At 38.1% G+C, this 15,969-nt stretch overlaps 1 long non-coding RNA gene across 1 annotated transcript; it reads right to left on the bottom strand.

Annotated features, from left to right (window-relative positions):
• Positions 1–4,346: 4,346 nt before the first annotated feature.
• Positions 4,347–13,295, bottom strand: LOC307015062. Its single transcript, XR_013801409.1, has 5 exons — positions 7,849–13,295; positions 6,718–6,780; positions 6,126–6,193; positions 5,951–5,994; positions 4,347–5,566 (listed from the first exon to the last, which is right to left on the bottom strand). It is a non-coding gene; the product is annotated as an uncharacterized lncRNA (long non-coding RNA).
• Positions 13,296–15,969: the final 2,674 nt, after the last annotated feature.

Below are 15,969 nucleotides of genomic sequence, written 5' to 3'. Positions count from 1 at the left end.
CACATTTACACTGTGCGCACTGAGAGCCTGAAGGAGTACTGTGATTTTGTTGACATTGAATACAGAAGGATGCTTTCTCACAGCAAGACAAGGTGGCTGTCATTGTTCCCAGGCATTGAGAGGATGATACAGATGTTTCCAGCCTTAAAGGCATTCTTTCTGTCTCAGCAAAAACCACCCATAGTGATCAAGAAGTTTTTTGAAAACGAATTCAGTGAGATCTACCTCTGGCACATGCACTCACTCATGTCTGCGTTCCACACCCACATTCAAGACATGGAAAAGGAGAAGAACTCCATTATGGAGGTAAAGAAAATAATGAACAGCATCCACACCATTCTTCTTGAACGCAAGAGCAACAACTTCATGTCCCTTAAAGTTAAGGGACTACTGGCACAAAAGCGTAGTGATGGACTTGGTAAGGAATATGACCAGTTCTGTGCTGATGTGCAAGGCCTGTACAGTACATGTCTGGAGTATCTGGAGAAGTGGATGACTCCCATGGAAGAGTTCTCCACATTCACGTGGATGGATCTGAGTGAGCCACCAGAGTGGAATGATGTGGAGGCCTGCATCAAGTTCCTAGGAGAGAAGGGGTTGGTAATTGGTGATGTCAAGTGTTTTGACCAGGTCACCAATCTGAAGAGATTCACAGAAAGGTTCAACCGTGATGAGGAGTTCAGTGGCCTGCAGGTGCACCAGAAGTGGACCAAATATTTTGAGAAGGCCAAAAGCATTGCATGTTACTCAGAACTACTGAAGATTGCACAGTTTGTCTTTGCACTTTCCTCTCACAATGCAAATGTTGAGAGGGTTTTCTCACTGATGCAGAGCCAGTGGACCAAGGAGAGGAACCAGCTGTCTGTTGAGTTACTGAAGGGGATTCTATTTGTGCAATACAATTTGAAAGACATGTCTTGCAAAGACTTTCATGCTTATTTGTTGAGCAACCGAAAACTGCTTGGAAAGATCAGCTCCACAGCAAAATATCGATGGGCAGACAAGGAGGATGAAGAAGAAAAGCAGGATGAAGAAGATTGAAGTATGCAGCTATGCAGAGAGAGAAAGCTATGTAGCTGTGGGAGAGAAACTTTTAACTTTTAATTTTAAATTGGGACCCTAGAAAACAGTTTGAAGCTAGAAATATGTGAAAAGTTGTCGTTTCACTGTGGTTGTTTACAATGACAGGGCCTGGAATTGTGTTTACAAACATTTAAAGTAGGCTTATATTTGGTTCATGGTGCCTCCAAATGTGTTTGGTTTGATTTAGGTAATCAAATGTTATGTTATGTTCACTAATGGCAATTATGCAAATGTGAAATCCAAAACTGCATAGTGCACTTTTAAAATAATTAGATTAGTATCTTTGTGAGGTTACTGTTTTATGGTTTACATTGACAAGATACAAAGAGATTATTTGTTAAAGCTGGATTTTCTATTTTCTACTATTTCATATATTTTGTTATTTATTTTTTGTCTAGTAAGACTTGAAAAGAGAGCTATTATTTTGTTACAGGATGATGTTTAAGTTATTCTTGTGCATTTGAGATTTGTCAGAGATAATTCTAGGCATAATAAAGCATGTTGATTGTTGAGTAACCTTGGTTTGGTGTGTCTTTGGTTATAGAGAGATATTATTGTGTTATATCCAGTAAAATAATATAAATAATAATTGTATATCCATACAGAGGAGGCATACTTTAAAACAATAAGGCATCTTTGAGTAAACGTTGAGTATCATTAAGTATCTCGAGGCTGGAGGCAGCATGTCCTCTTTTTTGGAAATCAAAATATGGTCACCCTAAATAAACGCAAGATGGAGACTGAGAAGCTTACATCATATGGAAAGCCGATGAATGAGGTCAATGAATTTAAATATCTGGGGCTATGGTTAGATAGTAAATGTACATGGAAAACCCATATTAAACATTTGGAAACAAAATCCCAAAAAGTTTTGAACCTATTATTGCAAGATGTGACTGGGGGGCAGACAAACAGGCACTAATGGACATCTATGGGGCAATTATGAGGACAACTCTGGATTACAGGTGTATAATATATGCAGCAGCAGCAAAAACGTCATTACTAAAAATGGATAGATTACAATATAAAGCGTTACGGTTGTGTATAGGTGCAATTAAGTCAATAATTATCACAAATACCCCAAAATATACACAGATGGTTCTAAGAACAAGGAAGAGTGTGTTGGAGTTGGTATATATATCCCAGACTTTAAAATATCGATTTCAAAAAGAGCGTCTGATCAATTATCAGTGTATACAGCAGAAATGCTGGCTGTAATAATAGGATTGCAGTGGGTTGAAGAGGTCAGACCAGATAGGGTGTTGATATGCACAGATTCATTATCCATTTAAAAAATGATACAGTCATCAACAACAACTGTCAGAGAAGAATTACTCATAGAACGTAATCATAGCTTGTTAAGTCTTCACAGAGGCGGTATAGATCTTCAGTTCTGCTGGGTGCCTGCACATGAGGGGGTGAAAGGGAACGATTGTGCTGACAAATGAGCAAAACGTACACTACAAAAGGAAATAACATTACCAGTTCAACTTGGAAAAGGAGAAGTAAGCACTAATTAAGAAAAAAGGGATGGAGATCTGGCAGAAAAGGTGGGAGAAAGACCAGAAAGGCAGTTCAAAAGACAATCACAATTAATATTTATAAAGAAAGAAACGAAATGGAGGAAATCATGATAGCTAGACTCAGACTGGATCACACAGCATTGAATGTTACTCTATGTCATGGGGAAAAGTAACAGTAAGTAACAGTGACAAGTGTAGGAACTGTGGAGTTAAAGAAAATGTGGAACATATCATATTACACTGCAACATGTACAAAACAGAGAGGGAAAAACTAAGAGACAGGGTCAGAGAGGCAGGAAGGGAGTGGAGCCTGATGGGAATACTGGGAACAGAAAGTGAGGGGGTAAGAGCTATCGGGAAGGCCATTCTTAAGTATTTGAGGGAAAAAGGATTGATTGGAATAATTTAAAACACCGTAAACACAGTGGTATAATTCCACAACTGGTGATAGGATGATATGGTGATACACACTCTTGTACAGTAGGGGGTGGTATGCACCTTAAAGTTGTTTGCAATCTGCCCAAAAACCGAGAGAAGAAGAAGAACGATTATACATCCATGGAACGACCAGACCATGGACCAGAGACATGGCAGACACTTTACCGCTGCTTCATTTATTTCTTCTGTTCAACGGGTTAGTAGTGTGTATACAGATTATGTCATATTTCGATCTAAGAAGTGTGTTTGAAACTGTTTTATGTGTAGTTTAATGTCATTCTGTGAGCTACGCCACTAGCGTGTGGCTAATGGCGTCTGCTAGCTTCTTTAGCACAGGCTGTTGTTCCCTGAATAACGTAGGGCTCTACTTACCATGTGTATGACTCCCGTGCACTAGTTTGGCTTACATTTCAAGTTTATTCTGTTTGTATAAATATGTGAAATGCTGGTCTGAGGTCATAATTGTTCATATTATTTAAATGCTAAAGCGCTAATGCTATGCTAATATTGTGCCTGTACAACATAGCCATGTTAAAGTGAGTACAGTCAACCGGGTTGTGTGTGTTATTTCTTTTCACTGTATTATATACTGTAAATGAAAAAGGCTTTAATCCTTCATGAAAGTCATATGGCATGTGGATTTATGTCCAATTTTGATTAGAGACAAATGTGTCATACGGTTATTTTGATTTGCTAAATGTATGATTACATTCTCAGTTAGCTTAGCTTCAGTATTGAGGTAGAAAGCTGGTGAAGCCATTTCCTGCCGTCACTATATTCTGACCTTAGCTGTCATGTGGGTATATATACCCACATGCCAGCTAAGGTCAGAAGAGCTTTATTTAACAGCTCGTCTTATGTCTGTGACCCCTCCTGTTGTAAATTGATAAGCCTGAAACATGCACTTGTCAAGGTTCAGAGGCAAATTTTGCAAATATGGCAGTAGCCATCGATCATCTTAAGACAAGATATACTTTATTGATCCCAAGTTGGAAACATTTGCGTTACATCAGCATGTGTAACAGTTGTAAATATGCAGTGGTGTTTATTTGTAAATCATTTAGTATAATCACACACATTCTGTGTTTTATAATTAATAATTCTGTGTTCTTTATTTATTGAATGTTCAATACCTGACAAGGTCGGAGATGAACAACTTGGTTATTGCAGTGGGCAGGAATGTTTCGCTGTATATGTTCCTGTGACAGCGGAGCTGCAGCAGTCTGTTGGAGAAGGAGCTCCTGTCTGTCCAGGTGTGGGGGGGGGGGGTTTATCTGTCTGTCCAGCTGCAGGTGGAGAGGATGGGTGGGGTTACCCATGATGGAACCAGAATAAGGTTTTTTTGGCTTACACGCCTTTCATCGTAGTGGAAAATGTTGTCATATGCAATATGTTTGGATAGTTTCACCATTGAAATGCGTTTGATAACACTAGGTGCTCTAGTGCCAAAGTTGTGGCCCTAAAAAAATATCAACTATTCATTTGTATGGCATCCAGAGCTTCCACATTTTAGGGAATATGTTTTTTGATTTACAATATCATCAATGTCATAAGCAATGGTTACATTAAAACCCTCCTATTGTATTCGTTTCCCCCCCTTACTTTGGTGTTCGCGGTCAAATTTGACCGGTCCTGTTTTAACTGCTATTACATTAACACAAAAACCATGAATCATCACCAAATTTCATTCATTTCATCAACATTGTATGTTGAGTTGGCACCTCAGCTCAAAACATACAAAAACACAGAATAATAGAAAGTTAACCCATTGAAATGATATGAGAGCAGTGCTACAAACTACAATTCCCATTAGATACGCGATCCTTAGCAACGGCAGTATCGTTTGGGTGGCGATCTGAGTTCGGGTACCGTCTCTGTGACGTGACAAAGGGTCGTCGTGACAACGTGGTGATGAGATGTGGATAACTTTCCAGATAAAGACCATCCTGATACTCGAGTTGTGGTTTTCAATAAGTGAAAAAGAAAAAATTCAAAGTAATCACTACCATTTTAATATCTCAAGCATTTGTCCCCAAAAGCTTTCAAATGTAGTGGCAAAACCAGTGATCCAGATCAGGAGCATTTTAATTAGGCCTATAATTAAATAATATAATAATAATACATTTTATTGTTAGAGCGCTTTTCTGAAACCCAAAGACGCTTTATATGCAAGCCTACCTCCAAAGCGTTATACTTCGGAAGTTAAACAAATTAGATAAGGCAGTGGATGGCAAAGTACCAGATTTCACACATGAATATGCTTAAAATAGGTTATGGTGTTCCTATCACTGACAATGAAATCATATAGTATTTCAACTGTAATTTCCTAAAAAGTCAAATGCATTTTGGTGGAGGTTTTCATCTTATTTCTAATAGAAACATATTAAATATGACTCAAATGGAGCATATAAACAAGAGAACAAACATGCAAAAACAAAACTGGTGTTCAAATAACAGATTTTATTTGTATGCATTATCCCGGAGAATTCTTCGGCTGCCAGGAATGAGCCCACTCCTTGCCACTGAAAACAGAATGGAATAATGTTAGTTACAGTTACTGGTTTCGTCTTTCCGAAAAGCATAAACCATGTGTGAAGCAAACATCTTATAACTCAATTTATATAAGTAAATGTTTAATTTACCATTTAGAAAAAGTGAACATAGAAATTAAAATAAATGTTCTAACAAACAATAAAAACAAACAAAAACACATACATTAACAACAATGAAGTTAAACAATCATTTGTTCCGACACTACTTCAGCTGCTTCAGAATAACAGCAGTGAAATATATGAGAGGACTGGTGGTAGATTTGGATGTTTTGCATTTGTTAAATATCATGTGTTTGTTCTCCAACATGGGACTACATCAGATGACATGAAGCCAAGTAACTGGAAGATATATACCATACTGGACAGGGCTCCCACTCCACCAACATTTCTGCTTTTCCCTATCGAGAGAAGAAAACAAATCTCTAATTTCGGAAAGACCAAACGCATATTAGCTATTTAGCAAACAATTGTGTTGGAAGTTTGTAAATCATAAAGCACACCCTATGCATTACTTTTATTCCCGTCTAACCTTTCTCATTCTTTCTTTTATTACACTCCTGATGGGGAAAGTTTCTAGGCGAGTGTGGTAGGAGCAATCTGTGAACATCAAAGCAGGTTCCACATACAGTATTAGTCATATTAGAAATAAAATAAATACAACTATGAACACTGAAGTAGCAACCAGGCTTGCACGATGAAAAGTGACCACACTGTTATCACTGGTCAAATGTTACTGTATACATCATTGAAATGGAACCAAGCTGCTCTCAGTCCTAACATGGGATGCTTGTTTGAATGACCATACCACTGCTGAGCCTGAGATGACAATACTGCACTGCTACTTCCTTTACTGCCTAGCATTCTCATCACCACCTTATCAACTATGACTGTATGTATTTTAGTCTAATTAGACAATTAAAGCCCTTTGGATTTTTGGATAATGTATCAGTTATAGTTATTAGTCACAATATAGCATTGTTAACTCACTGAAGAAGCATCAATCACTGCGTTTACATGCACTTTGCTAAAGTACATGTGTCGATAGATTTATTAGAATACCAATCAATTCGACTCATGCAAATGTTTATAATCAGTCAAAATACTTAATACTGTTAATATACCTGACTTTTTCTTTTTGCGTCTAGGACCAAGTTCTGTGTCCCTCACGGACCCTGTCCTGACAGCTGTGGGTTGAAGAAGAAATATTACTATATACATACAGTATACCAAGTTAAGCTTAAAGTCAAGTTTCAAAATACATCCCACAAATGCAGCATCACATGATGCAATAGGTGTTAGGTACAGATATTTGTTTGTTATTGCGATTTAATTGAGGTTGATCTATTAAGTCTAGGTGTTTTGTTGTCTTGCCTATATAATTGACTCCATACTTTATGTGTAAGGAATAGTTTGATAAATATTAACATGTTGTGCTGTAACGTTAAATGAATTTAACTGATTCAAAAACCTAAGTTTATTCCCCGTATGTTCATTATGGGACAGTGTCGTATCTAAATGCAGTTCTTGAGTATAAAGTTTAAATACGCTGCATGACGTTGTTGCATGAGTTGCTTCGAAGTTTAACCCTATGGTCAGGGATTGCTTTAGGTAGACCACAATATTAATGATATCAACCTCTCGTACAATATATGGGCATGAGCCAAATCATTTTGATGTAATCGACCTACTGCCCAACGCTACAATGTAAGACCCTTTCTGTGTGTAAACCAAATCACATAGGAGTTTTATTTTGTGATTTATCAAATGTAAAGTAAGCCTGCTGTTGCTTTGCATTTTTGTGTGAAAAAGGTATAACCATATAGTAACCACATGTCTGTTCAGGAATGAAAGACTGTATTTTTCTAAATGTTTAATATTTATTTATATCCGAGTACCTAAGGATATACACATACCCAAGTATCCCATTGTCCTTTCATATTTATGAAGTTGTAGGTGAAATTGTTATTTAGATTAAGCTATTGTTGTTATTATTATTTACCTATTGGAACAATCATTATTCCCAAAAATGCAAGAAGTGCAATTAGGTGTTTTGAGATATTGTAGAAGCATGACTTGTCAACAAGTTACCTACAATAATTTTTTAGGAAAATATCGGAAAACACTCTTGACTTTTATAAATATAAAAGCAACAAATCTCAGAGAACAAATGTCACTGTGTGTGCTGTGTGCTCTGCATGTGTGACCATTAAAGAGGGTTTCATCCCTCCGATTCTATCTATCTATTTTATTACCTGGCCCCTCCGTGGTGGTAGCCTGTCTCACATCATCCCGCTGGGGCTGCTCCTCCTGCCCCACCTCTATGATGGTGCACTGCTTCACGGGGGGGGGGGGTCTTCAGCACCTCCACCTGCACGGTGCTTGTCTCTGGCACCTGGCTCTCTGTGGTCCCTGCCTCCTGCCAGTTGTTTTCTGGTTCAGATGGGTCACAGGGTGTGAGGTTCAGCGTGACTGTCTCTTCCTCAGGATCTTCCGCAACCTCCTGGCCAGTGGAGTCCTGTGTCCAACCTGTGCAAGTTAAACAAATGTTGGTCTTGCTTAAGACAAAGAGGTTAACTCACATATCTAGAAATAAGAAATACAGCGTGCTTAAAGTATGTTTCCAGACAGGGTCAAAAATATACTCGTCATGTCATAGGACTGTGTGCAGTCAAAGTTAATAGCAGAGAAATAGTGGTATTTATCCAGTCAACCATTTATAGTTTTGTTTTTGCGATATCATTCTTCCGATTTGTGTCTACATTCCATGTGATGTGACATGTCAATTTGTCGGTAGACAACATATAGACGTGTGCATGTATGTTCCCTTACATTATTTACATCCACACATTTTGTTCAGAATTTATGAGACTGACGCAACGTGTTTTGCATAAGTGCAATCAAATAAGTAGCAAGTCGCTTTGGATAAAACATAAATGTAATGTAAAGGGACCTCTGGATGCACTGGATAACTGCTTTTGTTTACAACCCGAGAAACATGACCTTAATACAGAACTGCCAAACTGAATATGTGGTCAACTGGGATCGTCTTCATGTATTGTGCTCTTACCATTAACCTCAAAATATTTCTCCCTTTTGGGCGTTGATAAAGGAAACCGTTTAGGAACGGTTTGCTAAAAGGAAATTGCTTAACGGATGGCTCAAGCCTAAACATACATTTCAGTCATCAAACCTAACTACCTTGACATTAACAACTTTACAACTTTCAATTTGTATACAATGAATGCGCAAGTGGTAGCACAATACCCCAAAATGGTTTTTCAAATTCACGTAAACTTGCCTAACTATTTCCTGATAAATAACAGTTAAATGTCCACAAGTCCCCTCTGCAGAGTAAGCCATGTCTCATTAGTCTACATACTCAGTGTTTAAAAATGTATTTATTGTATGTAGTTTGCTAAAATAATAAACAGTCAAACGTTGTCCATAACCCTAAATATTTTGCAATTACTTTCAACTTTTGTAATACTTTGCAGCTAAAAATAGTGACAGTTAACAGGTAGAAAGGATGTGTGTTAGTTGTCTCACAAAAATATAGAATGACTGCTTTCTGGCTGTATCAAAGGATAAATACTGGATCAAGTTGTTGTCCCACGAGATTTGGATGGATTGAAAACAGTCGTTGTAAGTTGTTGTTAACTTAACTGACTTTATTAAATGAGTTGATCCAAACTCATTCCATATAACTGTGTTGGTTATAAGGAAATGTTAAGCTCGCCATTGATACAAACATTTTGTGTACACAATACTGTGAACTGTGAAGATATAGTGCAAGCATCTCACCTTCACAAAGGTACTCATAAAAAGTGTCTATCTTGTCAAGGTAATCCTGGGCATAGGCGGTAAGTGTGCAGCGAGGGGTTAGGATTTCACATTTGACGTCCTTCTTCCTGGTCTCCTTGCCAAGAAGCAGTTTAAAAAAAAATGGCATGGAGTTTCTCAAGCTGTAATGACAAAATAATATATTTACTGTTTAAAGAAATGGAAAGGAAACATCAACAACAACTTTATAACTACAACTATAACATTACTGATGACAGCATCTAGTTGTATGCCATTCATAAACCTAGATGCTGAGTTAAGCTTTTGCAGAATCATGTATTTACCAGGAAGGGTTACACAGTAGAAGCAGAACATATTTTATAGACAAACACAAAATACAAATAAATCAGTATCCTGAGTCCCAGTTCAAACCCTGATAATCTTAAAGTTAAAGTACAATAAGATACAAATGTGTGACCACTCAACAATTAACAGTTAACACTTACAATGACTATTGCATAATTAAAAATGTAACACAATCCAAGCATAGCTTGACACTGTTGAAATTGAAATTGCGTGCTACGATGTAAAACGTTCCCGTATGTTGTGGCTGCAGTCGTAAGAGTAATATAGAGTAGTAACATACAATTATGTAGTCTTATTAAAGGTGGGGTAGGTAAGTTTGAAAAACCGGCTCGAGATACACTTTTTGTTATATTCCATGGAATGCTCTTAACATCCCGATAGCAATGAATATCTGAAGTGCTTTGACAAAAAATCCATAGAAAAATGTCATCTGTGGAAGCCGTAATACTGTAAAAAGCACGACCAATCATCTGAGCCGGCCCGGCTAAAGTAACTGGATAGCCTACCTGCCTGTCAGCCTTCCATCTGTGCACAAACTTATCTCGTGCCCTCATTGGTCATGTGCGCGTTCGTGTGTGTTGGAGGAGGGGCTCTATAAGGAAGTGGCAGATTTTCTCCGGTTGTGTATTTTCAAATTCTAGCGATCTCGAGCCGGTTGGTCAAACTTACATACCCTACCTTTAAGGTCTAAAAGTGTGTACATAAGCAAGAATGGAACACAACATGGAAGTGAAGGAAGTGCTCTGTTTATTTAAATGTGTAGTTAAATTAAAATAGTGTCTCTTTGCTGTGAAAGTTAAGATAAGAGTAGTTTTAAAATTGAAAGAAAAGAGAATATTAAATAATACCTTTGCAATAATATCTATATTTGAAGTTGATATCAAAGTTTATATTGGTTAATAAGATACAAACATCATAAAGAAATAAATGTATATAAAAACAACATTCAACTTGATGCTGGCCCAATATATTGGGAAACAGTCAGGGTCCGTCTGTGTCAGTTCTTTGGTGTCAGCTTGGTGTGTCCGGGCCTTAACATACAGTAAAAAAGTGTACATAGCAAGACAATGGCTTCATCCTTGATGGAAGCAATGTTGTGGTTCTTCTTCCGCCCCACCTGGCATGATTAACACGGGATTACAAACAAACAGACAGACTGACAAACACAGGAAAGTAGAGAAGTACACAGCATAGATAGAAGGGTGAATAAAGAAATAGATGATAGATATAAGAGAGCTAGATAGGGAGATAGGGAGATAGGTTGAGTTTGGCTCTTAAAAGTGCCGTTGGTTTTATGATGGTGTAGATTAGGCTTGGGCGGTATGACGGTATTACGGTATACCAGGGTATTTCGAAATACCGTCGGTATGATTTTCAATACCGTGACGTCACAGACTGTGCGCCAAATCATAGATGCGTTTCATTCTATTACACTGACACGGAGTTTTGACAGGGACGACATTGGTTGTAATGCACAGCACACGCCAGCAGAGGGCAGGGGAGGGCAGTCCGTCTTTCCCGCTCTCAGAGCTCAGCACAGAGCTGAGCTGAGCAAGATGGCGGCAGCATTTGCCGGCCCCGAACTCGGACAACTAGTAAAAAAGAAAAATGCCTCTGCGCCTGTTTGGGACTATTTTGGGTTTACTCGTCGCCAGTGACTTCATCCAGCACAACGAGAGACGGAGGCACTTCTTTGGGAATGTTTAAGACGGGGTGAGTGAGTGTTGACATTTTTTAATCCTATGCAACTGGTTGATGGTTTTGTAGTCGAGGTCGGACGGTTTTAAAAACGAAAGCATTTACGTGCTAAACATTCACGCGAGTAATCCAATTAATCAAATGGAAATAAGGTTTTTAACACATGCACGGAATAATATTGCCAAACTAGTTAGTGAATATAGCAAACTTTATTCAATAAGTGTTAGAAATTAAAATCAATGTTTTAATGGGGAAATGTAGTTTAAACATGCCGTCAGTTTTAATGCTCTTTTATACTGAAAAACCAGAAATTCTTGTGCACAAGCAGTTAAGCTTTTATTCTGAAAATCCTTCATCTACGCATGTAGCATGTGGCTAATATACGATTTCCTAAAGAGGTGAATTTAGTAGCGAAATGATATGGAGTGGTGCAAACCGAAGCCTACTGATTTAACACTACAACTATAGATGTCGAGATACTACCATGCTGAATATGAAATGAAGGTACAGTTTATTTGAATACATTATTGTTTACAGACGAGAGTAGCATGTGACAACATCCGGAATGACCGGAAACCAAACGAGCCGAGAAGTATTTTTTAGAGTATTGATTACAGCGTTTAGAATGTGTTAAATGAAAAGTGATGAAAGAGAATATGAGGAGAAAAGGCGTGTTGAGCATATATTGGATGTGAAAGGAGCCAATCCTCTGTTTAAATGCAACAACGGACATTGGAGACGAGGCGAGCCGGCAGGCGGGGAGGAGCCAGCAGAGGATATATAACAGCACCGGAGGAGAGATCCAACTCTTGGCTTCCCTAACGAGGAGCGGATCACAGCTGTTTGTCTGACTGAACAATATCATGCTTGTGACCAACCCGCGCCTTTTTTAATTAAAGTACCCAATTGAACTTTCACAGAGACTCCATTTAGTCTCCTTTTAAAGCTTCTCTCCTGGACGGGAGAATAACGAACACAGTTTACATAAGTCAAGTATTTACTCCCGGAAAATGTTTATGTATGATGATATATTGTTAACTTAGCTCACTATGGAAACAACGTCGGACATCTACAAACGCGTCCTGTATCCGATCTCAAAATGTGCCATTTGCACAATGTGTCATGTATGCAGCCCTTGTTTTGCACTTGCGCGCACGTCGCAGCACTTTGCGAGCGTCTACCGGCTCGGGCTGCATTTTACACCGAACATATAATATACCGTTCGAAACATCTATTTGCCGCCGAACGCCACCTCACTCAAGTCGACCCAAGTCATACCGTCAGTAGCGGCTGGTGGAAAATATTTTTGGTGGGGCTGGCTGTTGATATAGTGACTAAAAAAATTTTTGGGGGGAGAAATTACCCCTTAAATTGGAACTGATACCGTCATATACCGTATACCACGGTATGATGTCAGCAAGGTATGACGGTATGAAAAAAATGATACCGCCCATGCCTAGTGTAGATCAGTGTATGGGTTTGTGGTGTGGGTACAGGAGCTGCAGGAGAGAACAGAAAAAGTGAATTATGTAGTGAAACTAGCTTTTTTAAATGCACATTGTGACGGTTTAACTACTTTAGACAGACTGAGTTCATTTACGTGTTTCCTGTTTCATACGCGTAACAAGCACATGGACTATGCCCCTCCCCCCCAAAACATATATTAAAATGTCGGCCAGCGTTAGTACTGTCATGTGTAAAACAAAAGCGATTAAGATAACGTATAACTCACACTTTAACACCGACGTATGTAGCCGTAATTAAGACAAATATTTTTCACACACCACTTATGAGCTGATATAAATGTAGCTAAACTAGTTTAAGCTTATGTTGAACGTGAGCTAGCTAGCTTGCCGCCCGCAAGAATAATTTCACATTAATGTTGCTTTGCTGATTATGGCGAAAGCATTTCTCAGACTTAGAACAGTTCAGTATGTATGATGAACCATGCGAGTAAAGGCTTAAAAAAAAGCCCCAATTATTCAATCTAAGCAAAACATCTATCAGACTTTAGTGACCCAACTTACTTTGTCAGAGGATGGATCGCAATGCCGGTGGCAGCGTCTTTGGCCAATAGGTGGTGCTCTGAATGATGTAATTTCCTGTACCGATTATACAATAAAATATTAATACATTTTGTTGGAGGTTTGGAGGATGTTTAAAACCAACCTCGTCTCCGCGTGTCGTTTGGTAAACTGGGTAAATTCGTAAAAAAGGAAGGGATTAAGAAACACCAGAATGCAAGTTAAACAATAATCTTGTTTTAATGATAAAAAGTAACAATAGAAATACAAAGGAAGTACTTCCTGCTCTTCCTCCAATCTCACGGATCTGGTCAGTTTGAAGAAAAGAAGAGACTGGTCTAAAGAAAACATAGGCTTATATCCAAAAACCCCAGGAGGAGCTATGCGGCTGCCCCCCCCCCCCCCCCCCCCCCCGAGGGGTCCTCCACTTAGAAAAGACAGCCAATCAGCGCGAGCCAGAGGCGACCCTTACATTCGAGATAACAAACCCCTCCTTGCAAGTTTCACATACTTTTGGCATTTTATAAAGATAGTTTTAAGATATAGTTTTTTATAGTTGGATTATACAAATAACACATGTGAGTTACCTTAACCTCAAACAATAATAACAAGAGGAAAACATCAGCTCTGATCTCAAGCAGTAAAAAAGTACCGCACACTCATTTAGCCTGCAGCTCTTCCAGACACTTGAGCTATTGTTCTTTAAGAATATTCCCTGCAGAATCTTTATTTCAAATAAAAGGTTTCACATTGCATATTTCCAGCTTCCTTTACACATACTGTTATTATTAATACACAGTAATCAACCACACACATCTATTTAAAACAAGTAGATTTCCCTGATCATTGACATGCTGAAAATCTCAAGAAGAATGTCCCCTCCCCCAGCTCTCTCGTCCCTGTCATAAAAGCTGCTTCCATTTCATATAGAGTAATAAAACATGTTTAAGCTAATTTCTCCACAATGTTTGTAGCCCTCCAGTACCCACATATGAAAGAATAAAAGCAGAGGAATCAAATAAAACACCAATACAGGAATAGTTGATAAATGATTATACAGTAAGGAATACACACACATATTCTCTATGAAGTGACCCTTGTTATAGGTCCGAATGTCCTGTCCCCTGAAAGTCATGAGTTTTGGTTGATTAACAGAAGTTTAATTGTTCTTGTGGCTTAATGGCTTCCCTGAACTTCCCTTCACCCCAAAGTCAGCTTACTAGGAATGAATACATTTTATTGATAAGCTCAAAAGGACGTTTATCTTGGTTACTGCTGGGTGACCCAAGTCTCAAGGCCTGCAGGATGGGTAGGAGATAAACATTAATTCTACAAGACATTGATAATTAACAGAGAGACCCTAGGGGCCTCTTCTTGGTATCTGCTAGGCAGAAGTCACTCAATGAAGAAATCACAAGTTTAACACACATTCTATATAAGGTGACATTAAAATGAATATACCAGATTGAACTTTCCTGCCATAACACGTTACTTTAATACTTCAAATAACTCAAATAATACTTCAATTTCCTATATTTTGACACGATAACTCTTTAATAACCTAAGTAGCCTACGGACAAAAACAAAAAAGTATATATTGCCTTATAAAATGAAGAAAAGTTTAAACATCTAACATGATGATAATAAACAAAACATAATGATATCTGAAACCAAAATAAATCAAATGGAAAATTAACCGACAACAACAATTAGGATTAAAAGAAGGATAAGTTTGACTCAATGTTGTGTAAAGTACCCGTTATGGTTAAAAAAAATATTGTTTTATTTTTTGAAAATAATACAGCTTCCAGCTTCCCGAGACACAAAGAGGAGACACGAACAATTCTTCCACTTGAAATGCGTTTAAACTGTGTCAGAGAGATGTTTAATCTGTTCATTTTAATTGGTTAATAATTGGTGTTTAACATTGGCAACTTCTAATTGTTGGGGGGGGGGCGGCGTTCGATCCAGTTTCGATTCCGTAACCTTGGCGCACTGCCACTCCAACATCCAATCCCGACTTGAAGTTTAATCACGGGGACTGTAGTCCTAAACGATAGTTGGGGATTATGGGTAGTGTATTGTCTTCGGCCATCCTAAACTCGATGATGCTCGAAATGTCCCTTATAGGCCTACGTCTGTTTCCGGTTATTTTTATTTTGAAATTCAGTTCCTGAAGGATGGCAAAAAAGCCAGAGATTATAGAATTAAACAAATAAATAAAAACAAGGATAACTGTGTGTTATTGTTGACTAAATAACAGTGTGTTATTTTGAAAAGAATAACCAATTAGAAGGAAAAATGAGCCCCATTTATTTTCCTGCAACAAAAAAAGTCTGAAATGATACGATTTTAAATAAAAAGCAATAATCGTGACTTGATATTGAGTAAGAACATGTTTTTATGAACCACACAGCTTCCGGTCTTCCTATAACACGTAATGCCGTGAGACTACCAACAGAAATACATTGCTTTTAAAATCGTGCTGTGCAACACGAAAAAAAA

Source organism: Notothenia rossii (genome assembly GCF_949606895.1).
Source record: "Notothenia rossii genome assembly, chromosome: 8".
Taxonomy (NCBI): domain Eukaryota; kingdom Metazoa; phylum Chordata; class Actinopteri; order Perciformes; family Nototheniidae; genus Notothenia; species Notothenia rossii.
The sequence above is the reverse complement of the archived record's forward strand: the minus strand, read 5'-3'. Positions and strand labels throughout refer to the sequence as shown.